Here is a 9,634-nt window from a genome sequence, read left to right as displayed (position 1 = left end):
GACCGTGATTGTCTATTGCTGTGACTTAGATAAAGATCAGATGAAGATCAGATCACGTTTTATGACCAATTTGTGCAGAAATCCCCCACGCCTTTTTCTTCTTAAATTTTGGTGTGGGGTTCCCCTTAATATCCATACCAGACCTGAAGGGCCTGGTATGGAATTTAGGTGGACCGCCACACCATTTTTTTTTACATTTTGGTTCGGGGGTTCCCCTGTGGGGAATTCCCATGCCGTTTTTATCAATGAACTTCTATGTGTATTGTCGGACCGGTAATTCATTAATAGCCGTGAGTAGTTTTAAATGACTTTTTTTCCTTTGAAATGTCATTTTGCTGTCAGACTGTTCTAAACAAAGGAAACATGCGCCCCTTTACAGGCATACTATAGACACCCCCCAGCTACGAAATTTAAAGGGATATTACACTTTTATTGTTTGACTTTAAGCATTATTAAAATCACTGCTCCCGAAAAAACGGCAGTTTTTAAAACTATTTTTTGCATTGATCCATGTCCCCTGGGGCAGGACCCAGGTCCCCAAACACTTTTTATGAAAATATCATGCATATAAGCCTTTAAAATTAGCACTTTTGATTTCTCCCATAGACTTTTAAAGGGTGTTCCGCGGCTTTCAAATTTGTCGCAAACATCCCAAATTGTTCGCTGTTCGGCGAACTTGCGAACAGCCAATTTTCGAGTCGAACATGATTCCGACTCAAACTTGAAGCTCATCCCTAATCAACAGTGTGGAAGATGATAATTCCAATGAGGTGATAAGATCCAGATTCCTTCCACCTTCACCAAAAGAGAAGAGAAGAAGAGTGGGGGGAGATTCTTGAATCGAAAGAACCCCACTCAGTGTGTGGGGATCCTTATCTGAACTGGTGGACCCGCTAAAGAGCAAGGTCATATGTGCCAGCAGATTTAGCCCTCTGCTGGGTCCAGCGAACCTCCATCTTCATGAAGCCCTTCAGATACAGCAAGGAATCCTCCACGGTATCCCAATTGGAAATGGAAAGTCCGGTCTGGGAGGCGCACTATGACAAAAGTCACCAGTGCAAAAGGACAAAACACACTCCAATAGTGTAGTATTATTAAAAAGTATGTAGCCATTATTGCTTAAAATGAGCGGATACAACCACAGAAGACATAAACAGCCGGCAAGCTTAAAAAACAGAAACACCCGTAATTCCCGGGTCGCGTGGGGCGTAATGATGTCAGCGCGTAGCACCGCCCCACATGTTCTGTCATACGTGACGTCTTCCTGGGGCACGGGCGACACGCTAAGCCATCACCTTTTATATCACCTATGGACAACCAGACCTCATTTTTCGACTGCACGCCATATTGTGACTCACAAATGTACATATTTTAACTAGAGAACACCAAGCCTCGATCTGATAAACATGGCCAATGAGAGGTCAATTCGAAAGAGAAGCTTAATTATAATATATTCAAAGGTGATTAAATTATTTATATCACCACAATGTAATCCAATCACTTAAAAATTCCACAAGCAAAGTATCTAAATGTATATAAAAATATTTTAAGGTAAAAAAAAAATTAAATCCCATGTGGTAAATGGAACAATTACCAAAAATGCACAGGGAGGAAAAAATGACTCGTCAGCAACCAAAAGTATCATATCGAAGCAATGTTTTCAAACAGTACAAATAAGGACAATAAAAAAATCAAAGGAGCAATAATCCAAGACAGATGATACGGAAAACGATACTAAGCATTGTCAATAAAAGCAATAATTTCTATGTCTGCATTCAGGCCCAAAGGCATAAGGCATCTGATTTTAAATATCCAGCTCATTTCTAACTTGGAGATGGCACATCTCTTGGGTCCCCCTCTCCAAGGTAGTGTGATCCTGTCAATCCCAGTACAAGAAGTACCCTTATGCCGCGTACACATGGTCCGAATATCCGACAACTAACGTTCGATGTGAGCTTGTTGTCGGAAATTCCGACCATGTGTAGGCTCTATCGGACATTTGCTGTCAGAATTTCCGACAAACAAAAATTTGAGAGCTGGATCTGAAATTTTCCGACAACAAAATCCGTTGTCGTGAATTCCGAGCGTGCGTAGACAATTCCGACGCACAAAATTCCACGCATGCTCGGAATCAAGCAGAAGGAGCCTCACTGGCTATTGAACTTAATTTTTCTTGGCTCGTCGTACGTCTTGCATGTCACCGCGTTCTTTACGTTCTGAATTTCCAACAACATTTGTGTGACCGTGTGTATGCAAGACAAGTTTGAGCCAACAAAATCCGGGATTTTGTTGTCGGAATGTCCGATCGTGTGCACGCGGCATTAGGGTTCTGATTGTGTAACTCAAAGTAACGCCTGGAGACAGGGTGAACCTTAAAGCCTCTCTTGATATTCCCAATGTGTTCATTCAGCCTGACCTGCAATGGTCGTACTGTACATCCCATGTACTGGAACCCACGAGGGCAGGTCAGAAGGTCGACAACACTGGGAGTAGAGCAAGTAATAAATGATTTTATTGGAAATTCCTGAGAGGTACTCAAGGAAGTGAATTTAGTGGTTTTCTTATGCCAACTGGTACTAATAGAACATACAGAACAGTTCTTACATCTATAATAACCCACTGGGTTCTGAAAAAACATTGGTTTGCTACAAGGGGGGTCACAAGCACTGGGGGCTACAAGTGCTTTAATTGAGTTAACACCCCTGAAAACTACTTGTGGTTTTTCAGGAAGAATAGATCCAAGTAGGTGATCATTTTTTAGTATATGCCAGTGCTTGCATAAAAGCTTTTTGACCAGAAAATAGTAAAAAAAGTAACCGGTAATGAATGGGCAGGAGAAATGATTCTCATGTCTGGCCACTTGAGGTTTATCACCCAGTAAGTGATTGTGATCCAACGCTTGGACCTCCAGATGTTTTTGGTTAAGAGTAGGGGCCGCATACCCTCTTCTCAATGAACCTGTCCATCAGAAATGTGGCCTGTATATTGAAATCCTCCACTCTCGTACAGTTGCGTCTCATTCGCACAAACTGGCTTTTAGGAACCGAGTCCAGCCAGGAGCTATGATGGCAACTGTCACGGGGGGATGAAAGAATTGTGATCAGTAGTTTTAAAATAAGTAGGGAACCAACAATTCATCACCCACACACCAGATCTTTAAATCTAAAAAATTAATAGTGTATTGGCTAGCTTCATGCTTAAATTCCCCCACCACATTCTGTACAGAGTCGCCACATGCCGTACAGTGCCATTGCATGCCGTACAGTGCCATCACATACCATACAGTGTCACCACATGCCGTACAGTGCCATCATATGCCGTACAGTGTCACCACATGCCGTACAGTGCCATCACATGCCGTACAGTGCCATCACATGCCGTACAGTGTCATCACATGCCATACGCTTATCACATGCCGTTCAGAGTCATCACATGCCGAAAAGTGCCATCACATGCCGTACAGAGCCATCACATGCCGTAAGGAGTCATCACATGCCGTACAGTGCCATCACATGCAGTACAGTGCCATCACATGCCGTACAGAGCCATCACATGCCGTACAGAGCCATCACATGCCGTACAGAGCCATCACATGCCGTACAGTGCCATCACATGCCGTACAGTGCCATCACATGCCGTACAGAGCCATCACATGCCGTACAGTGCCATCACATGCCGTACAGAGTCATCACATGCCATACAGTGTCATCACTAGGGATGGGCTGTCTCTTTGAGTACAACATGAGTTTGACTCGAACTTCGGTCGTTCGCTTGTTCGCTGAATTTTGAACATTATGGGCCGTTCGCGCCAAATTCGAGCGGCACGTCATGGCCCATAATACACTGCGTCATCGCAGTGCATTGCTGGCTGATGATTGGCCAAGCATGCACTATGACCCTCACGCTTTGGCCAATCACAGCGCTGTCAGCAAAGAGAGCCATAATTGGCCACAGGTGTACACGATCCACGCTATATAAGGCCGCCTGCACGTCGGCCTCATGTAGTGTGTTGGTGGCATTTGTTCAGAGAGAGGCGAGAGAGTGTCATTTCATTTTTATTTAGTTTGAGCAGGCAGTCAATTCCTGGTGTTCTGCTGCTAATATACTTCAGGCAGGCAGGCGAGACAGTTAGATAGCTGCAGTGTATTGTGTATATATATATATATGTGACAGACCTAGCCGGGAAAGAGACTTTTGGAGGGGACTGAATGCTAGCCTCTTGCCGATCGATTGGGGGCCCTTGCATTTGGGGGAACGTTGCTCTTTGTGAGCTGTATGCCTGGGGACCCTTGAGGTGGTATTACTGTGGATTCGGGTCCTGGTCCCCCAGGACACACAGACTCTGGGGACCCTGGATTTGCCATATTGGAATAGTGGCTGATTCATAATGCTGGGACAAATACTGTTCAGAGATGCTGATGTAAATTCCAGCATCTGTCTGTCTATTGTCTGCTAAAAGGTGTATTGTAAGTAAGTCTACTATGGGATCTAAGAGTCATAGTTACATAGTAGTTACATAGTAGGTGAGGTTGAAAAAAGACACAAGTCCATCAAGTCCAACCTATGTGTGTGATTATGTGTCAGTATTACATTATATATCCCTGTATGTTGTGGTCATTCAGGTGCTTATCTAATAGTTTCTTGAAGCTATCAATGCTCCCCGCTGAGACCACCGCCTGTGGAAGGGAATTCCACATCCTTGCCGCTCTTACAGTAAAGAACCCTCTACGTAGTTTAAAGGGGTTGTAAAGGTAAAAATTTTTTCACCTTAATGCATTCTATGCATTAAGGTGAAAAAACTTCTGACAGAACCGCCGCCCCCAGCCCCCCCGTTTTACTTACCTGACGCCTCGAAAGTCAGCTTCGCGTTCCCGACATCTGTTCCTCCGCTCACCCTGGCCGCTGATTGGCTGCAGTGGATGGATTGAAAGCAGCGCAGCCATTGGCTCGCGCTGCTGTCAATCACATCCGATGACGCGGCGCGCCGGGGGGCGGGGCCGAGTGATACAGCGAGCGGCTATAGCCGCCGGCTGTATCACGGGAGCGCGCCCGCAAGCACTCACCACCGTGCGAGGGAGCTCGCATTAAGGTGGTGAATGCTTGCGGGGAGGAGCTGAAACAGCCGCCGAGGGACCCCAGAAGACGAGGTTCGGGGCCACTCTGTGCAGAACGAGCTGCACAGTGAAGGTAAGTATAACATGTTTGTTATTTTAAAAAAAAAAAAAAACACCTTTACAAACGCTTTAAGGTTAAACCTCTTTTCTTCTAAATTTAATGAGTGGCCACGAGTCTTGTTAAACTCTCTTCTGCGAAAAAGTTTTATCCCTATTGTGGGGTCACCAGTCCGGTATTTGTAAATTGAAATCATATCCCCTCTCAAGCGTCTCTTCTCCAGAGAGAATAAGTTCAGTGCTCGCAACCTTTCCTCATAACTAAGATCCTCCAGACCCTTTATTAGCTTTGTTGCCCTTCTTTGTACTCACTCCATTTCCAGTACATCCTTCGTGAGGACTGGTGCCCAGAACTGGACAGCATACTCCAGGTGCGGCCGGACCAGAGTCTTGTAGAGCGGGAGAATTATCGTTTTATCTCTGGAGTTGATCCCCCTTTTAATGCATGCCAATATTCTGTTTGCTTTGTTAGCAGCAGCTTGGCATTGCCTGCCATTGCTGAGCCTATCATCTACTAGGACCCCCAGGTCCTTTTCCATCCTAGATTCCCCCAGAGGTTCTCCCCCCAGTGTATAGATTGCATTCATATTTTTGCCACCCAAATGCATTATTTTACATTTTTCTACATTGAACCTCATTTGCCATGTAGTCGCCCACCCCATTAATTTGTTCAGATCTTTTTGCAAGGTTTCCACGTCCTGCGGAGAAGTTATTGCCCTGCTTAGCTTAGTATTGTCCGCAAATACAGAGATTGAACTGTTTATCCCATCCTCCAGATCGTTTATGAACAAATTAAATAGGATTGGTCCCAGCACAGAACCCTGGGGAACCCCACTACCTACCCCTGACCATTCTGAGTACTCCCCATTTATCACCACCCTTTGAACTCGCCCTTGTAGCCAGTTTTCAATCCATGTACTCACCCTATGGTCCATGCCAACGGACCTTATTTTGTACAGTAAACGTTTATGGGGAACTGTGTCAAATGCTTTTGCAAAATCCAGATACACCACGTCTACAGGCCTTCCTTTATCTAGATGGCAACTCACCTCCTCATAGAAGGTTAATAGATTGGTTTGGCAAGAACGATTCTTCATGAATCCATGCTGATTACTGCTAATGATATAGTTTGTATTACTAAAATCCTGTATATAGTCCCTTATCATCCCCTCCAGGAGTTTACATACTATCAATGTTAGGCTAACTGGTCTGTAATTCCCAGGGATGTATTTTGGGCCCTTTTTAAATATAGGTGCTACATTGGCTTTTCTCCAATCAGCTGGTACCATTCCAGTCAGTAGACTATCAGTAAAAATTAGGAACAACGGTCTGGCAATCACTTGACTGAGTTCCCATGTACCCTCGGATGCAAGCCATCTGGTCCCGGTGATTTATTAATGTTAAGTTTCTCAAGTCTAATTTTAATTCCGTCCTCTGTTAACCATGGAGATGCTTCCTGTGTTGTGTCATGAGGATAAACACTGCAGTTTTGGTTACTGAAGCCCCCCGATTCACTCGTGAAGACTGAGGAGAAGAATAAATTCAATAAATTCGCCATCTCCCCATCCTTTGTAACCAGATGTCCTTCCTCATTCTTTATGGGGCCAATATGGTCTGTCCTCCCTTTTTTACTGTTTACATACTTATAGAATTTCTTGGGATTTTTTTTGCTCTCCTCCGCTATGTGTCTTTCATGTTCTATCTTAGCTGTCCTAATTGCACCCTTACATTTCCTGTTGCATTCTTTATAAAGTCTGAATGCTGAGGATGATCCCTCAACCTTGTATTTTTTTAAGGCCTTCTCCTTTGCTTTTATATGCATTTTTACATTGGAGTTAAGCCATCCAGGACTTTTGTTCGCTCTTTTAAATTTATTACCCAATGGGATACATTGGCTAATGCCCTTATTTAATATGCTCTTAAAGCAAACCCATCTCTCCTCCGTGTTCTTTGTTCCTAATATTTTATCCCAGTTTATGCCTTTTAGCAAGGTTTGTAGTTTAGGGAAGTTGGCTCTTTTGAAATTCAGTGTCTTTGTATTCCCTTTATGTTTCCTATTTGTGTGATTTATACTGAAACTAATTGACCTGTGATCGCTGTTACCTAAATTGCCCCGCATTTCCACATCCGTGATCAGGTCTGTATTGTTGGTAATCAGTAGATCCAGTAATGTTTTATCAATGTTTTAGTCATTAGATCCCCATTGTTATTTGTGTTAATTAACTCTGCTATTGTGTGAAGAGTCTAAGAAGAGTCTATGTTGATTGTGATAATGTTGATTGGATTTTCTGAACTACAAGACGGCCAGTCTGGCCTAACGGTCATGTCTGAGTCATCTAGGCTGTCTAAAGGAATTAGTTAATTAGCTCATGTTAATTAGGTTACAGCTGTATTGTTAGAGTAATATGAGCAGGAGGTCTGCACCTTCACTTTGAGTGTATAAAAGCCTTGTATTTTGCAATAAAGGATATTCCTGTTTGAACTTACATACAGCCTGCCTGGTGTTTGTTCTGAGCTATCACAATTGGACTAGAATGGTACAGAGCTGTAGTTCTAATCCCGGAGCATTGGATGACCGAGCAATCAGATGTTGCGATCTGCAGTCTGATTCAATAGCTGCAGAGGAGTGTCGGGAGAGTGGAACCGAGCGAGCAAAGGGGCTCGTTACATTGGTTGGCAGCCATGGGATTTGCTCTCCAGTTACTGGGACACTCCAAACCAGCCTGCAGGAGAGCCACGCTGAAAGACTTACTTGAGAGCCGTGGAGGGAATGGTGGGATCGTGCTTCCTTGCCGTGAACACATCCAAACCATCACCTGGATCCAAGGTAGCAGGATAGCAGAAGAGGAGAAATACCAGGCACCATGAATGGGGAATTCATAAGGAGGTTGCGAGAGGAGATACAGCATAGAGGACCAGTATCAGAGCAAGTCCTGCTAGGATGGTTTGATTCTATCCGCTGTGAACTCTGGAAGGAAGCTCTAGCCCGTGAGCAGCGACACCAGGGAAAAGTTTTCCCCTCCATCCATTTAAGGTGCTGGTCGCAGTATGAAGTGCGAATGCTGTTTTTGGGGGAACAGCCGAACCAGGAGTGGACAGCCGAGTTAAGCAGGCTGATCTGGGCAGAAATGCGGTTGGACGAGAGCTACAGAGCCCTCCAGTGGTATGTAGCCCAATGGGCCTGTGGACAGCGGATGACAGCCCCACAGAAGGCTTTGACTACGATGGCCTGGGATTGTTATACTGGAGGCTGTCCAGGGACCCTGACTTTGGAAGTGATTGGGAGTGGCGTTTGGAGGAAATAATGGAGCACAGAGAGCGGAGACTGAATGTCTCAGAAGTGCACTGGGCACTGGAAGATTTGGAGTTTCTGGCCGTTCAGGAATGGGAGTTGGAGTTTACCTACAAACAGACTCTGCTCAGCAGCAGGGTGGTGCTCCCTTTGGCTGGGACTATCATGAAATACCAGTTAACTCTGAAACCCTGGCTGAAGAGTTGACAATGTGGCAATGTGTGCTTTGCCAACCAGCTATGGAGGCGGAGGTCTTATGGTGGATGCAGCAAGTGCTGACTGACCTTGATGAACCTATTTCTGCATTGTATGATCTTGGATGGAGGAATGTGCCTGTCCAGCAGAATGCTAGAGAATCGGCAGTGGAAAATCTGAAGATTGCCGTCCCCAAACCTGAAGTGCTGACAACAGGGCAGAGCTCTGCTAACCTCTGCCCAGCACTGATAGCATCTTCTGGGTTCCACGGAGATGAGATGGTAAACCTTTATCCCCAGACACCAGTTGCAGAGACAGGGGATTTGATAGACTTTTCTGCTGAGGAAGAACAACCTGGTGAGCCTCCAGCAGAAGAGGAGCTGTTATTAGGGCCAAACTTCACTATGCTCTGCCCAGCACCAACAGAGGTACCTGTGAAGTCACAAGGAACTTGCCCAGCTGAAGCGCTGGCAACCGGACAGAGGGTCTAAGATCTCTGCCCTACACCTGCGGCGGTTCCGGAGGCTCAGGGTGAGAAGGAGGTGGTCACTTCCCAGCAGCAGATCAGGATACAGGGGGAGAAGGGAGAGGAGGTGTTCGTCGTTAGCTGGAGCAGATGGTGTGGGGTTTCCAGCAGAAGGGCTGGCAACAGGGCCGAGTACTGCTGGACTCTGCCCTCAACTAACAGAGGATGGATGTCCTGTGAAGGTGGATGGGACTTCAGTCTCCACCTGTATACCCCAGGGATGCTGGGTAGTCGGCCCAGATCCCCAACAGCATGACGGAGTGAGCCCAGACACCCTGTCTTCTCTCCAGCGGCAAAGGACTCCAGAGAGAAGGGCCAGTCCAGGCCTCTCCCCAGCGGCAGATATGTTCTCTGAGAGAGGCAGAGGTTGGCTGGGTGAGTAATGCTTTGTTTGGAACAATTTGTTTGGGGTACTGTGTGGGTACAGGCATTAGAGGACTAGAACTACTG

This window comes from Aquarana catesbeiana, linkage group LG06 (assembly GCF_042186555.1).
Source record: "Aquarana catesbeiana isolate 2022-GZ linkage group LG06, ASM4218655v1, whole genome shotgun sequence".
NCBI classification, from domain to species: Eukaryota; Metazoa; Chordata; class Amphibia; order Anura; family Ranidae; genus Aquarana; species Aquarana catesbeiana.
This window is presented reverse-complemented; position numbering follows the sequence as displayed.